The 22861-nt window shown below is 42.9% G+C and overlaps 1 protein-coding gene across 6 annotated transcripts in view; it reads right to left on the bottom strand.

Annotated features, from left to right (window-relative positions):
* Positions 1-22861, bottom strand: part of STK33 (serine/threonine kinase 33) — a 75031-nt gene that overhangs the window by 45102 nt on the left and 7068 nt on the right. For 4 of the 6 annotated variants that reach the window (XM_066631439.1, XM_066631454.1, XM_066631448.1 and 1 more), the window contains exon 2: positions 5574-5633. The gene's annotated coding sequence lies outside the window, so the exon portion shown is untranslated. Of the gene's footprint in view, positions 1-3901; positions 3956-5573; positions 5634-22861 lie in introns of those variants that run through there. The other 2 variants (XM_066631456.1, XM_066631457.1) reach the window with 2 other exon arrangements.

Below are 22861 nucleotides of genomic sequence, written 5' to 3'. Positions count from 1 at the left end.
CTTTTTTATACATACAGAGCCAGGGGACATTTTATGACATTCCTAAAAAAACTAATGAACAACACAGCCAAGCAATAATCTAGCAAATGCAAGATCAAGTATTAATTACTATCCTTTTTGGACAGAAGCTCTCAGTAACCAAAATAGAAAGGCCTAGAATTGAGAGGTGGGAGCAACAAAAAAGAAAAGCAGCTCTGAGAAGATATTTGAGGCCATCTAGGACAGGCAGCAAAGCCATCCTTAGACTGCATTCCTATGCACCCTGACTGGGGATTAAGCCCCACTGAAGACTGAAGACACAGAAGACAATATGATATACTTCTAAGGAAATATGCATAGTCTGTTGGTACTACTGAATATGTTCAAGATTGACAATTAATATGAACTACAAATCAAGAATGTGCTTGATCTTCCCTACCACACTGGCTGCATTCAGATATAATATTAAAAAAAATAAACAAGGCATGTTATAAGTTCAAGCAGGTGCAAGCCTCAGGCTCACATGCTCCCGCTTTGTGCCTCACGGAAATCACCATCAGCATTCACTTTTAGAAATTCTAAAGAAAACAGCCAGAATCCAGTGCTAACTAATGACAAAATCTTTCTATTAGTAAGCTTTGTAACTTAAACATGAAATGCACAGTTAATTGAAAACAAAAGCTGGGTTCAGATGTTATAAACATGGATGCTGTCCATGTGATAGGGAAGTGACCGCACATCAGCAATCTTCACCCTTGCACTGATATGCTCCTGAACTCCTGCTGCCCTGGGCAGGATGTCAGCATGCTCCCCCCTCTATCAGGGAGACACTGTCTATGCTTTGAGATTACATTGACGCAGGGCAAGTTTGCCAGAGTGCTCTCACTCAACCCTTCTGCACAAAGATGTCTGAACAAGTCTAACAGGTTGTGTCTAGAGTCGCTCTTCTCTGCTGGATCTTGAACTCCGCACTGGGCCAGAAGGTCCGACATGGAGTCTCTCAAGTCTGCACCAACAAAATAGCCGGCACAGACTTGAGAAGCCCCATTGCAGGGCTTGGGGCTTTCCCCAGGGGAAGGGGATGAAAGCACAATGGGGAAAAAACTGAAAAAAACAAATAGGACTTCAGAATGGCTATGAAAATAAATAAATAAAGCAGTGTGTTCATTTGAGCATAGCAATGACCTTGAGTACTCATTGTAAAAATAGAGGCAGATATCTGACAATTTTAGCAACTGGTCTATTTGAATAAATAGTTTCCTTGAAAAGAAAATTCAACCATGTATTTTCTTTTGCCTGGTGAATTTCCAATATCTTATAGTAGATCATATTTTTTTAAAAGAACAAAATTCTGATTTTGTATGATATAAATTCTGGAGTAATTCCACTGAAACCAGTGTTCTTACTCCAAGTCTAAAGAATCTGGCTCAGTGTGATTAAAATCAATAGAGCACATCATTTGATGATACCACTTCTCAAGAAAAGGCAATAAGCCTCAGGCATGCTATTATTAGATTACACAATTTCATTGACAGGTTGAAAAGCTTAAAAGGCAACTGAGAAATGTGGAGGATTTCATTTTCACAGGAAGGGGATTCATTTCCTCATTTGAAAGGACATCACCATGTCATTTCCTCAAAGTTAAAAAAAATGTCCTTTGTTGTAAGAAGTTTAACAAGAAAATTCCTTTTTTATATCTTCTAATCTAAAAGGCAGATTTCTTGCCAGTTTGGCTCCCCCTCCCAACACTGCCCAGAATCATTTGAAAGTATGCAATATTAATGAGCATTAGAGTTTTGATAATTGTTTTAAATGTGAATTTTTGTAAAAATCATATTTTAAAACCAGTTTTTCTTTCATTCCTCTCTCCTTCCAAGGTCTGTTTATTTATTGCATTTCTACTGCAGGTATTTGTTATTCAAAACTTTTGTCAGTACCTTGAATCCTCTGAAACAGGAAAGATTTAAATAATGTGAATAAATAATTTTGTATCTGCTAAAATGACTGATGACAAAACAGGAACATATGAACAAGGGAATTTCACAACCAGCTACAAATGCAAAATTTATTGCCTTTATAACCTACTGCTGCAAGTCCATAACTGTCTATAACACACAGGAAACAATGTCAGCACTAGATCCTATAGAAACTTCCTTCAGGAGAACTCACCATCTGTGCAGCATCCCAGATAAGGAATTTATTTTTAAAACAAAGACACTTCATCATAAAAACACCATAAAGGCACTCTATGTGGGGCTACCATGCCCCCCCAAGGCCGCCTGCCTCTCTACCTGATATTAAGCTGTCACATCACCAGCTCCAGAGAAGTCCCCACCTAGCCCAGAAAACCACTGCCTCCATAAAAAGAAGACAAGCCTGCTTTTAAGAGTTAGTGCAGTAAAGTCTAGCAGCAGAGAACTAAGTTGGAAAGATACATCTTCCCCACTGAGCGGGAATGATTTGCAGCCTGGCTCTTGCTGCGATAGCGTTACAGACTGAAGGCTCCTTGCCTAAGTACTGCAAAGCTCACAGCTCAGTTCTTAGTTGCTCCCTAGACCTTGAGATCGTGTTTGTCCCAGATCCTGTTTCCTGCTCCTTTCTGAACACCTGCTTCCTGATCCCTTGACCTGACTGACTTTGAACCTGAAACAGCCCTTTGATTGTTCCCTTCTTATTCTTAGCCCATTCATGATTAACCCATTGATGTCTACCAGTCACAAAGCATTCTCTTCCCCGAAACTGCAGCATAATGGATAGGAAAAAGAAAATGTGTCCTTTTCCCTCTCCGCAAAACCTCACCACACAGCACAGCAAGGGGGAGGTTTTAACCTCAGGATGCACTCTACCTGATCTCCCCACCCCAGGATACTATAAACCAGCGATTTTCAACCTTTTTCATTTCACAGCACACTGAGAGCCCAATCCTGGGCTCTGTACCGCGGCTTCGTGCCACCGCACACTGTCACAAACATGCTGTAAGGCATGTTTGCGAGCCTCACCGCCGGGCTACCACAGGTGCTAGACCAGCACCGGCTGGGAAGCGTGCCGGGGGAGGGAAGGAGGCGGGTCCGTGGAGCTCTGCTCCACCGGATCCAAGGCGTCCGTGCAGGCCCTACACGAACGCCTTTACTTTAAAAGGTTGGCAGTAAAGTGAGTAGCCCCATTGCGGGGCTGCTTACCTTACTCGGGAGAAGGGGACGTTCGGGAGAAGGGACACCAAGAAGGTGCCACCCACGGTTGCCCAGGGCGAACAGGATTCGGCGGCAGCCATTCTCGGTGCCACTGAGGCTGGGTGCCCTGGGCAGCTCAGGATTGAGCTGATAAGGCACTAAAAAATAAGCTGATAAGGCACTAAAATGGTCAAGGAACACCATCAATTTTTTCCACAACTGACAAGGCACACCATACTGCTGGTGGAGGGTTCACATTCCCCAATGGCCCATAGGATTTGGGGGAAGGGTTATTTATAAGTAGGACCAATAATTAGTAGGGATGTTACCCCCCCCCCCCCAACAAGCAGTGCAGTGTGCCTTGTCAACTGTCAAAGAAACTGAAAATTTTAGTGCCTTGTCAGTGAGCCATGAGATGAAAAAGATTTAACATGCTGTGTTAGAAGTTTCAGAGAGGCCAAATCTCTGCCCCATTTTTTTCCAATTCATACTCTCATAATTACACAGGTCCTTTTCAAGTGGTTGATTGGAACAAAAGATACAGTAGCTAGATCAAAATAGGATAAATTCAATGAGAAATATGTATTAAATTTCATACAGTCAGTTCACAGAAGGTCTTTACTAAATGCCAAATGTCCCTATAAATCACTGCTTCCCAAACTTCTACAAGGGAGTTGAGAGCACTGTACGTTGTTGCGGGTGAGGGGGGAATCGCATTGCTGCTAGGGACAGGAAGGGGGTTTTCTACTTACCTGCAGCAAGCACTGCAGTCCTGGGGGGTCCAGGGGGTGTGGAGAGCCCTCTGCAAGGCTCTTTGTGCCTGCAAAAGTCTTTTTTAAAAAAGAAGAAAAGGGCACTTCCACTTTTTATAACAAAACAGGAAGTGGACTTTTTTTTCTTTTACACTTTTGCAGGCATGAGGAGCTATGCGGAGGGCTCCCTGTACCCCCCCCCCACACACCCTCCAGGACTGCAGCATGGTTGCAGGTAAGTAGAAAACCACCTCCCCATCCCCAGTAGCAGCACAATCCTGGGGATTGTATTGCTGCCTTCCCCCCTCCCTACCCCTTAAAGGAGCATTAGTCAGTGCTTCCGAGGCTCGAGGGTCACAGCCCACCAGTTTGGGAACCACTGCTGTAAATATTATTGATGAACAATGTCAGCATAAGGTTGAAATCCATGGAATCTATACTGAATAGGATTATAGGTACAGCGATGTTCAGGAAAGCAGTGGTATGACTGAATAAGAGGCAGAGGTTTGGAGCTACTGTGGAAGCAAGAGTCCGATACCTTGCTGGTGGGCAGGCAACACCTTACTGACATGCTGCAGCTTGCACCTCTGAAGCATCAGTCCCAGCCAAGATTGTTCCTGGACAATCCTGGACCAGAAATGCTATACTCTGAGTTGCCAATCAGAAAATAAAGACACATTTAGAGCAGATGGCTGATCTTTTTGTCTTTTCAAATACTTTAATTCAAGCTTCCTCACAACGAACCTTGGTACCAACAGCAAAGAGATGCAAGAGGGAAGGAACTCTTAAAATCCCCAGATCTATAAAGAGCAGCTTTGGACACATATTACCATGCACAAAGTCTCTGAGTTTTGGTGTGCATAGAATGGTACATGAACATATAAAATTGCCATATAGCTCTGCCTCTTCCCAGAATTTGAGCTAAACTTGCTGCCTGATCATGAACTGTGCCCATATGCAAATGTACTTTGACCCAGGGAAATCTGCATGGATATCCTCATGGAGAACACCAAGAGATCTAATAATCTTCAATATCGATAACATTGTGTTATGTTGTGTTTTTATTTTAAAGTATGACTACAAACAAATACCAGTAGAAGTTAATAAGGTATCCGCAGTTCAGAAGCTTTCAGTTAAGTTAACCTACTTCAGTGCATGTAATCACAGCAGAATGAAGTAGTTACAAGATCAATCTATAGAGAAAAGCTAACAAATTGTTAAACAAACGGGAGGATTACACAGCTAAGATTTATTTAAATTATGTAATTACTTTCTAGCGATTTTCTACAATACAATTTAAGAATCAAGTCATGATAAACTGTCAGTTTATACGGTTTTCATTTTCTAGGCGAAGTTCTGAAGTGTTTTTATTCACTTCATTATCTCTCTTTTTTGAAAACAAGACATAAAGTGCAAAATTTGAAAAAAAGATTGTCAGGAATTGTGAACACGGCTTTCTAAGGAAGAGGAAGCCATGCTTATTTTCTGGACTAGGTACACATTGGCTTCAAAATCTAATAACATTATGTAAACATTAGCTTCAAAATCTAACTTAAAATGATATGATTTTTCTTTAAGGGAAACCTTTTTATTTCTATTGTGTATCAAAGGCAAGAAAAACTTCTAGAGGCCTAGCATTTTACTAAAATGTATTAAACATTTAACTTCTTACCTGATTTACTCACATTATGCTGGTCACACAGGCAACATAACTTCAAAATGTTTCCATTTCCTATATTAAAAAAGAATGAATGAATATTTTGTTTTCTATAAGTATTTACTACTCCAGAATAATAAACTCTGAAAGCAACACAAGAAGCAAATATGGAACTGATATGACATTAGTCAAGTGCCGGAGTAGTACAAGTCTCATCAGGTTTTCAGTGTCAAGGTTTTATAGATGAGTAGGGCACATCTGGAAGAGAAAAAAAGCCATAGGCAGAGACCAAAGGAGAGTGGGGAGAACATAACACTTGATTACAAATGAAAGCATCCCATCACCAAGGACAACAAAGGCCAAGTCTGTACAAGTAAAAAGTAATTATTTAACTAGTCAAGTTGTTAACTAATGCTTCATAAGGCTGATCACAATACACAAATTGGAGCTGGGATTTGAAAGTTAAAGTTCCTGCTTTTAAGAAAGTAACAGAAAGTTATGCTGATATCAGCCAAAAAGAAAAAATAAGACAGATAGGGAAATACTGTATCTTATCTTGGGCCATCTTGACCTACAAACATCATCTAGTCTTTAGAGTTTCACTGACCATTTCTTGGGAACATGCTCTAAGCACCTCAAACATGGCTCACAAAAAGGTATCACTTCTCCTGTCTACTCTGTCTCTTTTTAACAAATATATGTGCTTAATGTATACCCTGTAAGGTGTGGCTGGCTGGCGCCTTCCTGGATGGTGCTTTGGAGCCAGGTTGAAGGTGCTTTGGTTTTAGCAGGCTTTTCCCAAGTTGCTGTGATTAATTCTATGCCAATGAGGGATTGTAACCTGTTTTTTGAACCTCCTATGCCAATTCATTTTATGTTTGCCATTTTATTGCTGCTCTATTAACACGGTCCCTCACCAAAGACTACTGAAAAAACTCCACAGTCAGGGAATTAGAGGAAAGGTCCTCTAACTGGTTGGATGCCAGGAAGCAGAGAGTGGGTGTCAATGGGCAATTTTCACAATGGAGAGAGGTGAAAAGCGGTGTGCCCCAAGGATCTGTCCTGGGACCGGTGCTTTTCAACCTCTTCATAAATGACCTGGAGACAGGGGTGAGCAGTGAAGTGGCTAAGTTTGCAGACGACACCAAACTTTTCCGAGTGTTGAAGACCAGAAGTGATTGTGAGGAGCTACAGAAGGATCTGTCCAGACTGGCAGAATGGGCAGCAAAATGGCAGATGCGCTTCAATGTCAGTAAGCGTAAAGTCATGCACATTGGGGCAAAAAATCAAAACTTTAGATATAGGCTGATGGGTTCTGAGCTGTCTGTGACAGATCAGGAGAGAGATCTTGGGGTGGTGGTGGACAGGTCGATGAAAGTGTCGACCCAATGTGCGGCGGCAGTGAAGAAGGCCAATTCTATGCTTCGGATCATTAGGAAGGGTATTTAGAACAAAACGGCTAGTATTATAATGCCGTTGTACAAATCTATGGTAAGGCCACACCTGGAGTATTGTGTTCAGTTCTGGTCGCCGCATCTCAAAAAAGACATAGAGGAAATGGAAAAGGTGCAAAAGAGAGCGACTAAGATGATTACAGGGCTGGGTCACCTTCCTTATGAGGAAAGGCTACGGCGTTTGGGCCTCTTCAGCCTAGAAAAGAGATGCCTGAGGGGGGACATGATTGAGACATACAAAATTTTGCAGGGGATGGACAGAGTGGATAGGGTGATGCTCTTTACACTCTCACATAATACCAGAACCAGGGGACATTCACTAAAATTGAGTGTTGGGCGGGTTAGGACAGACAAAAGAAAATATTTCTTTACTCAGCGTGTGGTCGGTCTGTGGAACTCCTTGCCACAGGATGTGGTGATGGCGTCTAGCCTAGACGCCTTTAAAAGGGGATTGGACAGGTTTCTGGAGGAAAAATCCATTATGGGGTACAAGCCATGATGTGTATGTGCAACCTCCTGATTTTAGAAATGGGTTATGTCAGAATGCCAGATGCAAGGGAGGGCACCAGGATGAGGTCTCTTGTTATCTGGTGTGCTCCCTGGGGCATTTGGTGGGCCGCTGTGAGATACAGGAAGCTGGACTAGATGGGCCTATGGCCTGATCCAGTGGGGCTGTTCTTATGTTCTTATGTTCTTATTTAGTGTGTGCTTATATTGTTTTAATGAGTTTATTATTGTAAGCTGACCTGAATCTCATGATAAGGGTGGGATATAATTTTTTAAAATACAGGAGTGTGTCGCTCAGCAACGTTCTGCCTAATATTGGTCCCATATGCAATCCGTCATTGGTCACTTCCAGATGTTATCCTTACCATTGTAAATCTGCTGATTTGCCAGAGCCATAATGCCTCATTAGGAGGCCTGCAGGCCTCTTCTGGGTTGCACGGGTCCAGCTACTCACTCTGTTGACCTTCACAGGCCTCAGAATGGCCCTCAGAAGCCTGCAGAAGACACTTCCCGTTTTTGGAAGGCAACTTCCAGTTTGCTTTCAAAAACCATGTCTTCTGGAGGCTCCTGCAGGTCATTCTGAGGCCCATGGAGGCCAACAGAGTGAGTTGCCGGCTAAGCGCAACCCAGAAGAGGCCTCTGAGGCTCTTAATAAGTATTATGGCATCAGCAAACTTACAAGAGTTAGGAGAGTGGCACTATGTCTGCACAACAACAGACAAGCTTAATGATGGGGTTCAGTGAATGCATTCCCTTCATTAAGAAATGTTACCTGTAATAACAACAACAACAACAACCCACCAACATATATTTGGGTGCAATCATAACCAACTTTCCAGCACTGACGTAGCTGTGCCAATGTGGTGTGCACTGAATCCTGTAGTGGGAAGGCAGTCAAGAGGGCCTCCTCAATGTAAGGGCATGTTTTTTACCTTACCTTGGGGCTGCACTGCAGCTAGGTCAGTGCTGGGGAGTTGGTTAGGATTGCACCCTTTCTTTGTCACACACTAGAAGGAACAGATATAGCGGGGAAAAACCATGATCAATATTAAGAAAAATTGTTTGCTTGATATGACTAACTCGATATTCTCGTCATACACCAAGTTAACATCCAGATCCTCTTTCCCGGCTCATTGCTAGTTAGTCAGCAACAGTGGAGAACTGGGGAACGATCATGGGCAGATCAGGGTGGCGAGCAGGCCTGGTCAAGAGCGCAAGCAGCAGGAGAGAGAGGATCTTGGCAGCAACTGATCCTATCCCTGACCCAGACCTGCCCCAAGCTGTCTCCTAGGACTTACATCAGTAAAAGAGGTGGCATAGTCAAAGAAGACACACTGGAAAAGTGACGGGAAAGATGGGGAGGGATAGGGGTGGGCAGATTAGGTTCCGGAAGAGGGTGATATCGGTGGCAGCCGCTATTCTATCCTATCCCCTTCTCCAGGCCTGAAATTCTGGCACAGCACAACACTTACTTGCACTCGCTATTTAGCAGGCACAGATCTGAATAGACCTGTTGTGCAGGCTGGGGTTTTCTCCGGGGGAAGGGGATACAAATGTCCCCTCACCTTGCAAAGACTTCCTGCCTGTTCACTTCCAGCATAAGATGCAGCATGGCCAAACTGACCCCGCTGCATCGGTGCTGGTTAGGATTGGGCTGCTTGATACTGGAGTAATTACATTTTTGAGAAACTTAATAAAATTATAGTGAACTGAAAAGCCTTCTTCAGTCATTCAAGCAGCACTCTTCTACAACATCTCAGTACATTGTAAAGCCAATCACTAAATATTATCAGCAGCCTGTCAGAAGGGCAACCACAAAGTTTCATCCAGTACCAGGGGTAAATTCAACATACTGTAACTTTAACACTGCACTTGCACATGGCTCATGTTACATATGAGAGCAGTCTCACAGTGCTAGTCTAGGCATGTCTACTCAGACATAAGTTCCATTTAATAAAACTTATATTCTGGCTAATGTGCATAGGACTGCAGCCTCCGTCTATGTACATGTATATTATTTATCTACACTTCTATATACTGTGTGTATGTAATAGTATGTACTACATACTGTGTGTATGTATGTACATACATACTGTGTGTATGTACTACATGTAGTACATACAAATTTCCAGCACACTGTATAGAGTGTACATGTTCATGACACTCCCTGTTCAAATCTTGTATACTTACACAAGTGCAAAGGCATGGGACTGTAAAACTGCTTAGTGATTTTAGCTTCCAAAAATAATTATACGAGAAAATGAAAGATTGTCACAAATTATTAAAATCATATCATTTAGCAGAGTTGCTCACCATCAGTTGTTGCCAATTTTTGTCCACTTTTTATTATGTTGGATATTAACTCAAAGATGTTATTACATACACTAATGAAAGGACAAAAGCTTATCTACTCCCTCTGTGCAGGATTGGTAAAACAGGCCTTTGTATCTTGCCTTAGTAATAAAATGCTGTTTTATAGTGTTTGCTTTATCTGCTGAGGTAAGATAACACAGAGCTATTGTCCAGGTAAATTTTCATTTCATCTGGTACCTAGCATACGATGCAAATCCCCAACTTCACATATCTTGAACCTGCTGTTTCTAAGACACAAGGCATAGGTATAAAGCACTTCAGTGCACAGGGAGGCATCAATGCAAGAAAAATCTGCTCACTATCAAAACAAACACTGTATGTGTTTCTCAGACATTTCTCACCAACCCCAGCATATTCACAGCTTTGAACCGTCAATATACGAACCAAAGTTAAGGCTTCAGACATGTCACAGCTTAAAACTAAGCTACTACAAGGTTCTCCAAAAGACCTAGGGCCCAATCCTATCCAACTTTCTAATACCGATGCAGCTGCAATACAGCCCCAAGGTAAGAGATCATATGTTCCCATACCCTGAGGCGACCTCTGTGACTGCTCACCCACCGCAGGATGCAGTGCACTCCCCACTGGCATGGCTGCACCAGCACCGGAAAATTGGATTGGATTGGGCCCCAAATCATTTTAAAACAGGACTTTAAACTGAAATATAAAATATCTAAAAAAAAATTAAGGTCCTGCAATGCTAGAAGCCTTAATAAAATATGAGATTTTAATGTGATATTCAGGTTGAGTCTCGGTATCCAGGAGGGTTCTGTTCCCAGAACCCATGTGGATGCCAAAAATCAAGTTAAAGAAAATCCCTTTAAAAAATAATGTCCCTTTCCCTAGTGATTTAAAAACAGCCTTGCTGATCCTTGTAATGCAGGACAGAAGCATCAGGCAGACAACTGACCTCTCTCCAGACTCTTAGAAAAGTTTCACTCCAAGGCAGTGACCCCTCCGTTCACCCAGAGTGTAGCACGGGAAAAGAGAGCAAAGAGAAGGTGATAATCACTTGTATTCTTTCACATGCTCAGGGAGAAGGAAGAACATAAGAACAGCCTCGCTGGATCAGGCCATAGACCCATCTAGTCCAACTTCCTGTATCTCACAGCAGCCCACCAGATGTCTCAGGGAGTACACAAGACAACAGGAGACCAGCATCCTGGTGTCATCACTTGCATATAGCATTCTGAAGTACCCCACTTTTAAAATCAGGAGTTTGCACATACACATGGCTTGTGACCCATGATGGACTTTTCCTCCAGAAATTTGTCCAATCCCCTTTTAAAGGTATCTAGGCCAGATACCATCACTAAGTTCTATGGTAAGGACTTCCACAGATTAACTAAATGCTGAGTAAAGAAATATTTTCTTTTGTCTGTCCTAACTCTCCCAACACTCAATTTTAGCAGATTTCCCCTACTTCTGGTATTATGTGAGAGGGAAAAGAGCATCTCTCTATCCACTCTATCCATCCCCTAAATAGTTTTGTAAGTCTCAATCATGTCCTCCGTCAGGCGCCTTTTTTCTGGAATGAAGAGCCCCAAACACTGAAGCCTTTCCTCATAAGGGAGGTGCATGAGCCCAGTAATCATTTTAGGCTGCAAACTTATATGTGAAGTTTTGATTTTTGCCCCAATGTGCATGACTTTACACTTACATTGAAATACATCTGCAATTTTGATGCCCATTTTCCCAGTTTGGAGAGACCTTTCTGGAGCTCCTCACAATCTCTTCTTGACTTCACTTCTCAAAAACGTTGGGTGTCATTCGCAAACTTGGCCACCTTGCTGCTGAACCCTGTCCCCAGGTCATTTATGAACAGATTGAAAAGCACAGGTCCCAGGACAGATCCTTGGGGCACTCCACTTTCCACCTCTCTCCATTGTGAAAACTGACTATTGACACCCACTCTCTGCTTCCTGGTCCTCAGCCAGTTCCTAATTCATGAGAGGACCTGCCCTCTAATTCCCTGACTGTGGGGTTTCCTCAGCAGCCTTTGGTGAGGGACTGTGTCAAGTACCTTCTGAAAATCTAGACATATAATATCCACAGGTACTCCCACATCCACATGCCTGAAGGGGTTGCTTGCCTCGGAGTGAAGCTATTCTAAGTACCTGAAGAGAGAATGATTGATGGACTGTCTGCCGGCTGTCCCCTCCAGCATTAATGAGGTTATTGTTCAACTACTTTTTTTCCTTTAATTTAAAGGGCCTTTTTCATCACATTGAGACAAAACCTGGTGAAAAATCCGTGGATTAGGTTATACCTGTAGTCTGAGCAGGAGAGGTAGCAATTGTTATTTCTAGACACAATAGACACAATAAACACCCCCACCCACCACTGCAATCAGGAGTGGTGTCAGAGGTCAGTTAGGTTGAGTCCCAGCTACGGGCTCATACTGAGCTGAGAGCCCCTCTGGTCAGACTGCTCCCTAAATGCTCAGTATGGCAGCAGTTAGTACTCAATTCCTTTTCCGGGGATGACATGGGAGGGGCTGAATGCAGGTTTTTGCCCTAGAGCTCCAAGCAATCTGGCACCACCACTGATTTGAATAATCTGTTCACAGAGCAAGAGGGGCTTGCAAAATTTTTCCACTAAGAATGCAGCATTGGAGTCTATGTAGACTTCCTCATCACATAGCATGGGCTGTTGAAAGTTAAAAGTAAATGGTGACAACACTTTACAGGTGCAGCCTATTTTTCCACGGATTTGTCTCAAAGCAAATAGGGTGGGAGAACCGAAAGTCACACACAACTTTGCCTCGCTCCATTTCCAGGCAGCCCAAAATGCTGCAAAAAGGCTCCGCCTCACACAGGCAGGGAACAGCCCTGGAGCCATGGAAGAGGTTCCTCTTGTGAAGGAACAGTAACACTCTTGGAGCCCCTGAGCCAGCAAAGAGGCTGAAGAGGGGAGGGGGGGCGGAAAACCTCTGTAGCCAGAGCACATGCAGCAAGGAGGATTGTTCTTTCACTCACTCACTCACTCAGTCACTCACACACACACACACACACACACACAGGGGCAGGGGCAGTAGCAACAGAGGGGATTGCTTTAAAAAACCCAGGGAGTGTTTGCTGAATTCCCTGCCCCCACTAAGATAGTACAGGCTCTCCTACTCCAGCCTACAGAAGCAAAAGAGCCCAGCAAGCAAGTCTTCCCAGCAAGCAAAGCATGAGATTTAGACTACAATCCTCTCCACACTTTCCTGGGAGTAAGCCCCATTGACTACAATGGGGCTTACTTCTGAGTAGAAACACATAGGACTGGACTCTTAAAAGCTCAGCATCCCACCTGCGAAAGAAGCGGGGACAGCTGGCAACGGAGAGGGCTGAGTACAGAGTGGAGGAGGGGGAAGCAGGGGAGGGGAGGAGATTGATAACAGCTGCCTTAGTTTCCTTCCAGCCCCAAGTGGGGCTGCAGCGTATTTGCGTAACTCTATGGAATTAGTACAATGCGTTTTTTCTTTTCTTTTTTGTGAGTCACGGAACTCACGCGTATAAATAGGCTCCACCTGAATATTATATCAGGGGGTGCCAAACTTGCTTAATGTAAGAGCCTCATATGATAAACTTCAGATGTTTCAGTCACAAGAGAGATGTTTGAAAGCCACAATATTTAAGTAGCATTTCAATTCTTATATATATTTACTCACCATGAATATTAAATGTGTGTTTCAATCCACTGGACTCTCAGTTTATACCCAATGAATAATTATAAAGCTTGAAAAATTCTTACTTTTTATATTGTTTGGGATGCAAAAAAGAGCTCAGCCAACATATTTCTGTGATCCATGTATTACATGTTAAAATACAGCATGTGGCTCGCAAGCTGCAGTTTGGTCACCCCTGTACTACATGCAAGTTTTACTTCAGGATAAATGTTTTCATATGCACAAAGATCAAAGAAATAAGGTATCATGGGGATGGCCCATCCATAGGGCCAAATGAAGCAGTCACCTCAGGCAATGGGGAGGGCTTATCTCCTTCCACCTACTTGCCTCTACTAGTTCTCCTTTTCCTTCCACTCCCTGGATTGAAAAGGAAGGGGGGTCAGAGAGGAAGAGGAAATGCAGAAGGAGGAGGGTTTTTATTTATTTAGCATATGACATATAATACATGGACTTATATAAAAATTAAACTAGATCAAATATCAATGTCCAGTTTGTCCAGCCATTCAAGGACAGAGTTACCTTCATTGAAAAAGTCAGACCATGGGTCAGTATACAGAAGATCAGAGGCTGGCAAATAATTGGGTAAGGAGGGTAGTATCTGTCATGCCACCTCAGTCATCAGGAGTCTTGAGTGAAACCTGAGGCATCATTTATAAAATGTGACTTAGGAACCAATCCTATCACTCACCAGTCCAGTCCACAGCACTGCTGAAGGAGTGTGCATTGCATGCTATGGAGGTAACCAGACAGCCCAGGAGAGATAAGTAAACATCTTTGTTACTTATCTCCCTATAGGTCTCCTGGTCTCCAATGGATCTCCTTGGACTATGTCAACTATTCAACTAACATAAATCTGAGGAGCTTCCAGTGGTAGTTCAATATCCTCCCTCTCCCATCCCCGAACAGCCCCTGCCTGGCCCACAAGATCTGCCACCGCAGACCCCAGATAAGTTTGGACTGTAAAGTAAACAAATAAGTACCAATCCTGAGAACAAGAAGAAGCTGTATACACATTGCTGCACCTCTGGTTATAACTTTTAAATGTGGGGAACCTATAGGGTTCTGTGTACATTATCAAATGTATCTATTTATATTAAATTGATTGAAGTTCTCCTTCTCTGCGTAATGAATGAATGCGTAACAATTCTTCTAAGCGTAATGAATCTTTTCCATAAATCTCAAGTGTTTTTATGCTCAGCTTTTACACCCCCTGTCCATCTCTTCCCTACCTACTCAGCTCTACTTGCTCAGTGCAGCTTCACAAACTCATCCACACCATCCAAACTCCTAATACACTGGACCACTTAAGGTGCCTGCCTCCTCTACCCTCATCCCCAACTTGACCAGATTACTGTGTCTCTGCCTGAGTTCAGAGCAGCCAGGGATTTGTGATCCCATTTCCCCCGTATCATCTGTTTTAACACACAATTCATTAAATCACAGACTTAATTTCAAAGAACATGTCAAATTATTTTTGGTCCCCTCTCCCCCTCCAATCCAAGAAAGACTGTTAGTTTAAATCAGTTTTCAATTTGTTAGCAAGTTGCAGCATGATTTTCTGCACAAAGTTCACGTGATCTGCATGAATACACCTGGAAAGCAGACTAAAATGTCTGTGAAACTTTAAATATTAACTGGTTTATTGCAGTGAGAGCACTTATATGCAGAAGCTTGTTTCATTAGCTGCATGCCAATGGACAGAGTTGTTATAGGATACACTACCCATATATAGAAATGCATAGATCTGGGGGAAGGAGAAATAACATCATACCATAAAAAAAAATGAAATTAAATGAAAGACTAAAAGACAATGAAAGACAACTAAAGCTAAAATTTATGAGAAAGAAATTGCCTTTTTCAGGCAAAAGTAGCCTAGTTTACACTTTCCATTTTCTGTATCTGTGTCAGGCAACAAGGTGACTATTTCCCTAGGGGAATAAGTAAAAGAGTATGTAAATCATGTAGATAGCCAGTGTGAAAAAATTATTTACACTTTGATATGTTATTCTCTCCTCAAAGGGAAATAAATCAAAGCTATTATCTGTGTAGTTTTATCTGGAATAAAATACTGCAAAAGACAGACTGCTGACCTTTTCTATCCTCTGAACTTCAACTAAATTGTTTAACATTTACAAGTTTGCTCTGTGATAAGACAATACCTTTAGTGAAGCTTCGCTCAAAACCTGGAGTGATTTATCACATAGTTTAACACAATGTTGCTAATGCAAGAAAAGAAAATGCTACAATGTATGGATAAGAATTCTTTTTTCTTCAGATTCACTTGAGAGCTTAAACAAAGAGAAGTCTAGATATAAGAAGGATTCAGTGCTGGGCATATACCACCCTTGACTAGTTTGACTATACTTAAACCTTGAAAACCAATACTGTATATATTGCATAAGTGCCACATTTTTAAAATATGAAACACTTACTTTAAAGATACCAAAAATGGACTTTCATTTTGTGGGTGTCTATTTAATACTCAGATATAACAGCTTCTTGTGGTTGTGATTATTAAAATAGCTGCCTAGTATGGCAGTTAGTTATTTTTTCCACAAGGTGGCACCTGCACACCATGCTTGCTTACATTCAATTAACCTTATATATATATATATATACTTGTTCTACACACACACACACACACACACACATATATATATATATAATACTACCTGTTCATGGAGAACACACTCTTGTGGGTTACACTGCAGAGTCATATAGGCCTTTCATTTTAAAATGATTTGAAATGAGATTTTTTTCTATGTAGCTATCTTCAATTTACTGTACCTATATATTAGCTTTAGCTTTTAGCCACATTGTTCTGTCCACCATCCAATGTTGATGTCCACCATCCAATGCACGGGCTGTGGACACCAGCTCAACACTGGAAAAATGCCTTGGTGATCTAACCCAGATGTCACTCAAATTCTGGTGCAACTCCACCAGCAGAGAACCCAAAACAGGGAGGATACTAGGAAAAATGAAGAATGATGTATCACTCCAGTATTAGTCCAAGCTGCCTCATGGCCCAATCCTAAGGGGGTGTTATGCCAGCAGAACACGTGTTCCACTGGCATAATACACTTCGCAGCTGTCAAAAACAACACAAATGGAGCGCATATTCTGGCCACCACTGGAAGTGGCCAGATCCATGCAACGAACTGAGAATGCCCATATGTGCAGGTAAGGCTGTGTAGGGTATCAGAGGGAAGCAGGGAGGGAAATGAACTGGGTGGGTGGAATGGGGAGGAGATGGGGTGGGGCAGGGTGTTGGAAGGAAGCAGGAAGGAAGTGGAATGGGGTGGGGTGGGCAGAACAGGGAGGAGATAGGGTGGGACCAGGGGGTGGGTTCAGCAGCAGCAGCCTAAATGCCTAACCACCTTCCTAGGCCCGATTTACCTTTACTGAATGTGAACTTACACCAGGGATATCGTTCCCATCCCCCAAAGACACCTCAACATGCCATAAGAACATAAGAACAGCCCCACTGGATCAGGCCATAGGCCCATCTAGTCCAGCTTCCTGTGTCTCACAGCAGTCCACCAAATACCCCAGGGAGCACACCAGATAACAAGAGACCTCATCCTGGTGCCCTCCCTTGCATCTGGCATTCTGACATAACCCATTTCTAAAATCAGGAGGTTGCGCATACACATCATGGCTTGTACCCCGTAATGGATTTTTCCTCCAGAAACTTGTCCAATCCCCTTTTAAAGGCGTCTAGGCTAGACGCCAGCACCACATCCAGTGGCAAGGAGTTCCACAGACCGACCACACACTGAGTAAAGAATTATTTTCTTTTGTCTGTCCTAACCCGCCCAACACTCAATTTTAGTGAATGTCCCCTGGTTCTGGTATTATGTGAGAGTGTAAAGAGCATCTCCCTATCCACTCTGTCCATCCCCTGCATAATTTTGTATGTCTCAATCATGTCCCCACTCAGGCGTCTCTTTTCTAGGCTGAAGAGGCCCAAACGCCGTAGCCTTTCCTCATAAGGAAGGTGACCCAGCCCCGTAATCATCTTAGTCGCTCTCTTTTGCACCTTTTCCATTTCCTCTATGTCTTTCTTGAGATGCGGCGACCAGAACTGAACACAATACTCCAGGTGTGGCCTTACCCTCGATTTGTTCAACGGCATTATAATACTAGCCGTTTTGTTCTCAATACCCTTCCTAATGATCCCAAGCATAGAATTGGCCTTCTTCACTGCCGCCGCACATTGGGTCGACACTTTCATCGACCTGTCCACCACCACCCCAAGATCTCTCTCCTGATCTGTCACAGACAGCTCAGAACCTATCAGCCTATATCTAAATTTTGATTTTTTTGCCCCAATGTGCATGACTTTACACTTACTGACACTGAAGCGCATCTGCCATTTTGCTGCCCATTCTGCCAGTCTGGACAGATCCTTCTGTAGCTCCTCACAATCACTTCTGGTCTTCAACACTCGGAAAAGTTTGGTGTCGTCTGCAAACTTAGCCACTTCACTGCTCAACCCTGTCTCCAGGTCATTTATGAAGAGGTTGAAAAGCACCGGTCCCAGGACAGATCCTTGGGGCACACCGCTTTTCACCTCTCTTCACCTCTCTTTCACCGCTTTTCACCTCTCATTGTGAAAACTGCCCATTGACACCCACTCTCTGCTTCCTGGCCTCCAACCAGTTCTCAATCCATGAGAGGACCTTTCCTCTAATTCCCTGACTGTGGAGTTTTTTCAGTAGCCTTTGGTGAGGGAACGTGTTGAACGCCTTCTGAAAGTCCAGATATATAATGTTCACGGGTTCTCCCACATCCACATGCCTGTTGACCTTTTCAAAGAATTCTATAAGGTTCGTGAGGCAAGACTTACCCTTACAGAAGCCATGCTGACTCTCCCTCAGCAAGGCCTGCGTCTATGTGTTTTGAGATCCTATCTTTGATGAGGCATTCCACCATCTTACCCGGTATGGATGTTAGGCTGACCGGCCTATAGTTTTCCGGGTCCCCCCTCTTTCCCTTTTTAAAAATAGGTTGTTAAAAAAGTTGAGGATTACCCCCAAAAGTTGGTAATGACGAAAAAAAAATGACGAAAAAAATTTTTTTTAAAATAAAATTTAAAAATGCCAAAATTGTACCACAGGATACAGCAGATGCCATGCTGGTACTGCTACATCACCATGAAGGGAGTTGCAGTGGATTGGGCGCCCCCTCGTCGGTGACATACTCTGGTGGTTACACCACACCTTGTGCTCTGTCCTTGTGCTCTGATTTTAGATTATTGTTTGCGGTGCAGAGGTTCACCACCAGATTATTGGTAGTCCTATCTCCATGCAATGTCATACCATAAGAGAATACTCTTTTTTTTGGCAAACTGGCAGCATACAACAAACAGAAATACTAATACTGCAATGTAGTAACTTCGTTATCTACACATTCCAGTTAGACAAGAATTTACAAGCAGTTTGTTAAAATGTCCCACAGTTAAATGGAAACCGCAGAAGTGCACAAAGCAAAGTGCTTTGCTATGCTCATGTTTACTGAAGGCCCTGGGTAGTTGCTAGGATTACTGTTTCAACAGATTTGTCCATTCTTGTCTCATTTGGTTTCCTCAAGTATCTCTTGTAACACTTCGGGCAGTTTATACATAAACCAGTGTGTGGTGTCTCTGTTTACATTATACAGTATATCTATGATTGAAAAGTCATAAGTTGGTAATGACGAAGCCATTATTAGATCATGGTACTTTGCAGTCAGTCCAAAATGAAGGCATCATTATACACAAAACTTTTCAGCTCAAAATATTTTCTGTGTTAACCAGTCAGCCGTTTAAACCTTTCATTTGCATTTGGAACAAAGATAATTTTCTGGTACTCTTTAAAATATCTAGTCTTACTAACCCTGGGTTGTCTGTCATTGCTCCACCTTGTCTTTCCAATGCCTCCATAACCTAGATAAGCTTTTTGTTTTAAAAAAAAAAGGAGCAAAAACTCACCATAAAGGTCAATTGCCGACATATATTACTTATTAGGTAAGAATGCTGCAAACCATGAAGCCTACAAAATCTTATTTCATCCTCCTCACATCATGCAAATTACATATGGTTATGGAACCTGTATTAATAAATAATCTATCAGCTGCTTTTCACCTTCAAGAGACTTTGTCAAACTGACAGTTAATACTTATGTTAACATTTTAGATGGATCTTGTAGTTAAAAAGAAGAAGAAAAATCAGCACTAGCTAGTGATGCTCTACAACATTTTTGTACACAGCAGTGTCAGTGAATACTTTGGGTAATGCCCGTAGCTTGGGCAAGTCCCTGTTCTGCTATTTCAGTAACAGCCTGCTCCTATGTACATCTACTCAAAAGAAAATCCCACTGAATGCAATGGGGCTCACTCCCATAGAAGGGGATGTACAAACAGTTTTACATTTCCACTTAGTTACAATTCAGTATTATGCAAATCTCAAACTCTTTCAGTAAATTTTAGTGCATATTTGCTCCCAAATTTATTCCCAAAAGCCAACTTTTTTTTGGCAAATGCACCAAAAGTCAAGCCCAATGAAAGACACCCAGAGATTCTAGGAATAATCCAGATTTATTGCTCAGACAAAGGCACCTCCTTTAGGCTTCTCCAGACCTTCTCACAGATCAATCTGACAGTGTTGGCCTCCTCTTTTTCAACAACAATAAACAGTCACTACCCTGTCTAACAGCTGCTATTAAAGTTAACCAGAGAGCAAACTCATTGCAGATGACACAAGCGGGGGGGGGGGGAAGCGGAGGAATAGATGGGGAGACCTGTTCAACAAGCAGGCACTGCCAGCCATCAGGCTTGGCAGTGGTACACTTGGGGTTCAGTGGTTTGAATTTATCGGACCACTGCTCCAAAGGCTACACTAGCTGCCAATTTGTTTCCAAGCACAACTGAAGGTGCTGGTTCTGACTTTAAAAGCTCTTTAGGCTCTGGACCAGAGTATCTGAGAACTGCCCTCTTTCATACATTCCAGCCTGCTCCCTGAGATCATTTGAGAGAGCTCTTCTATGTGTGACACCCTTAACTGAGGTTAGGGGGCATAGCTAGAGAAAGGGCCTTTTATCTGGTAGCACCCAACAATGGCGTCGCTAGGGGGGTACGGGCTGCACCGGGTGACGTGCACTGGGAGGGTGACGCGCTAAAATCATGGTGGCTAGGAGTAATACCATCATGTTATATACCGCTGGATACAGAATTTTGAGCAGAATGCAATGCAAAAAACAGGAACGAAATATCTCCTTTCTATCAAAAGTTATTTGCAAAAAACCAGAAAACAAAAAATGCATGGAGCCCAATGGAAAAAGAAACCAAGGGGTATCGCGCGTTTACTCATGAGTAGGTGAACATGCCTTAGTTCATCTGAAAGGGCAGGCTGAGAGGAATCCAACAACACCAGAATGGTCCTGATCCAATGAATGTAGTCCCCAGAAAACACCCAAGAAGGAGGTCCCTCTCTCCTTCCCAGCTGGCAAATGTATTGAGCCCTATGGAAAGCAAAACTAAGCCACATTGTCACGTTTCCTCACGAGTAAGTAAACGTGCCTTGGCTCCTGGGCAGGTCAGGCAAAGGGAAATGTGAGGTCACCAGAATGGTCCTGATTTGATGCAACTGGAGCTCAACAAATGCTTCAGAAGGCAGCCCCCCATAAAAAGAATGAAAGAGGCTTGACGGGTAAGGTGAATTTTTTTTCTGTTTTAGGCTGCAGTCCTATCCACACTTTCCTGGGAGTAAGCCCCACTGACTATAATGGGACTTGAGTAGACAGGCATAGGATTGGGCTTTCAGACTTGCAAAGCCAGGTGGGTCCTGATAGTGATATGCTTGAAATATAAGAACTTAAATTGAACTGGGTACTGGGTAGGGGTGAAAATCTTACTGATTCTTTGGGGGGGGGGGTGTTATTGCAGGCAGGCTACAGAGAAAATTCACTTGGTGGAACAGGGCTGGCTTTTCCTTATTTATTGATTTTACTTTAATTTATTTATAATTATTTATTTTAATTTGCTTTATGATGGGTCCTGGACAGATTGTCATTCTAAGAAGTGGGTCCCAGTGCTAAAAGTTTGAGAACTGCTCCAATAAAGTGTTAGTAAGTTGACACCCTGGGGGGAGGTGACACCACTAGTGACCAAAATCACTAAAACCAGAGCCTGGAGGAATAATACCATCATGTTATATAGAATCAATGTGTAATTTCATGCAGAATGCGATGAAACAAACTACGCTGAAATATCTTTATTCTATCAAAAGGTACAGCCAAAAAAACCAGTTGGGGCAGGGCGATGGTAGATCACCACGCCCACCACCTAGAGTGTTGCCCTGCCCACTGCAGGGGGGTGATGCGCTGGCTTCCCGCACTGGGTGACGCAAACCCTAGTGACACCACTGGCACCCAATTATGGAATCCCCTCTCTTTTGATTTGAAATCAGCACCTCCTATGGAGGCCTTTTCAGGGGGCCTTGAAAACCTTCTTCTTTCGGTTGGTCTTCTGAAGTAGTTTGATGGATGGGGTTGGGTTATGCTGCCTTTTTTCTTGACAACTGATCTGTACTGTTTTAGCTTAATGCTACTTGGATGCTGCATTTATTGTGCTGTGCTATTTTTATATTGCTACTTAGATTGTTGTTTTATCTGTTTATTATGCCACTGATATGTTTTTCTACTGTGCCTTTTGATCTCAGCTCTTATTACACTGCTGCTATTTTTACTTTTTAGTGTATTTCTTGCACTTTGCTGTTTTATCATATTTATTGTTTTTATTACAACTGTAAGCCGCCCTGGGCATCCTAGAACTTGCGCCACCTCAGGAGCTGGTACAAGTCCTAAGAGACTCATAGGGGCAAGGGTACCTTACCCGGAGGTAAGGGGAAATGTTTCCCCTTGCCTCTGGCTGAGCCGCTTTGGGCCCCTATCCTGTGCTGGATACAGCGCAAGCCTCTTGGCTTGCCTGTTCCAGCGCAGGGTAGGATTGCGCCAATTATTAATTACAAACATTTTGCTAACTAGAGGTGTACAATTTATGGAAATGGGCTGCCAAGGGGTACGCAAGTGAAAAAAGTTGGAAACCACTGTTATAAGGCATTAGGGGGCCCAGAATAGCCCTCAGTGGTGTCTCCTGGTCTCCTAATGCCTTACAAGGTATTAAAAACGTCACTTTCGTTTTTATTAAAAAACTGGAAGTTGCAGGGTTTTTTTGCTGTATGAGTCATTTTGAGCGTGTGCAGATGCGCACAGCCTCTCCTGGGCTCAGAGAATCCTCCAAAGGCAGAGCTCCCC

This window comes from Tiliqua scincoides, chromosome 1, assembly GCF_035046505.1.
Source record: "Tiliqua scincoides isolate rTilSci1 chromosome 1, rTilSci1.hap2, whole genome shotgun sequence".
In the NCBI taxonomy this organism is placed as follows: domain Eukaryota; kingdom Metazoa; phylum Chordata; class Lepidosauria; order Squamata; family Scincidae; genus Tiliqua; species Tiliqua scincoides.
This window is presented reverse-complemented; position numbering and strand designations above follow the sequence as displayed.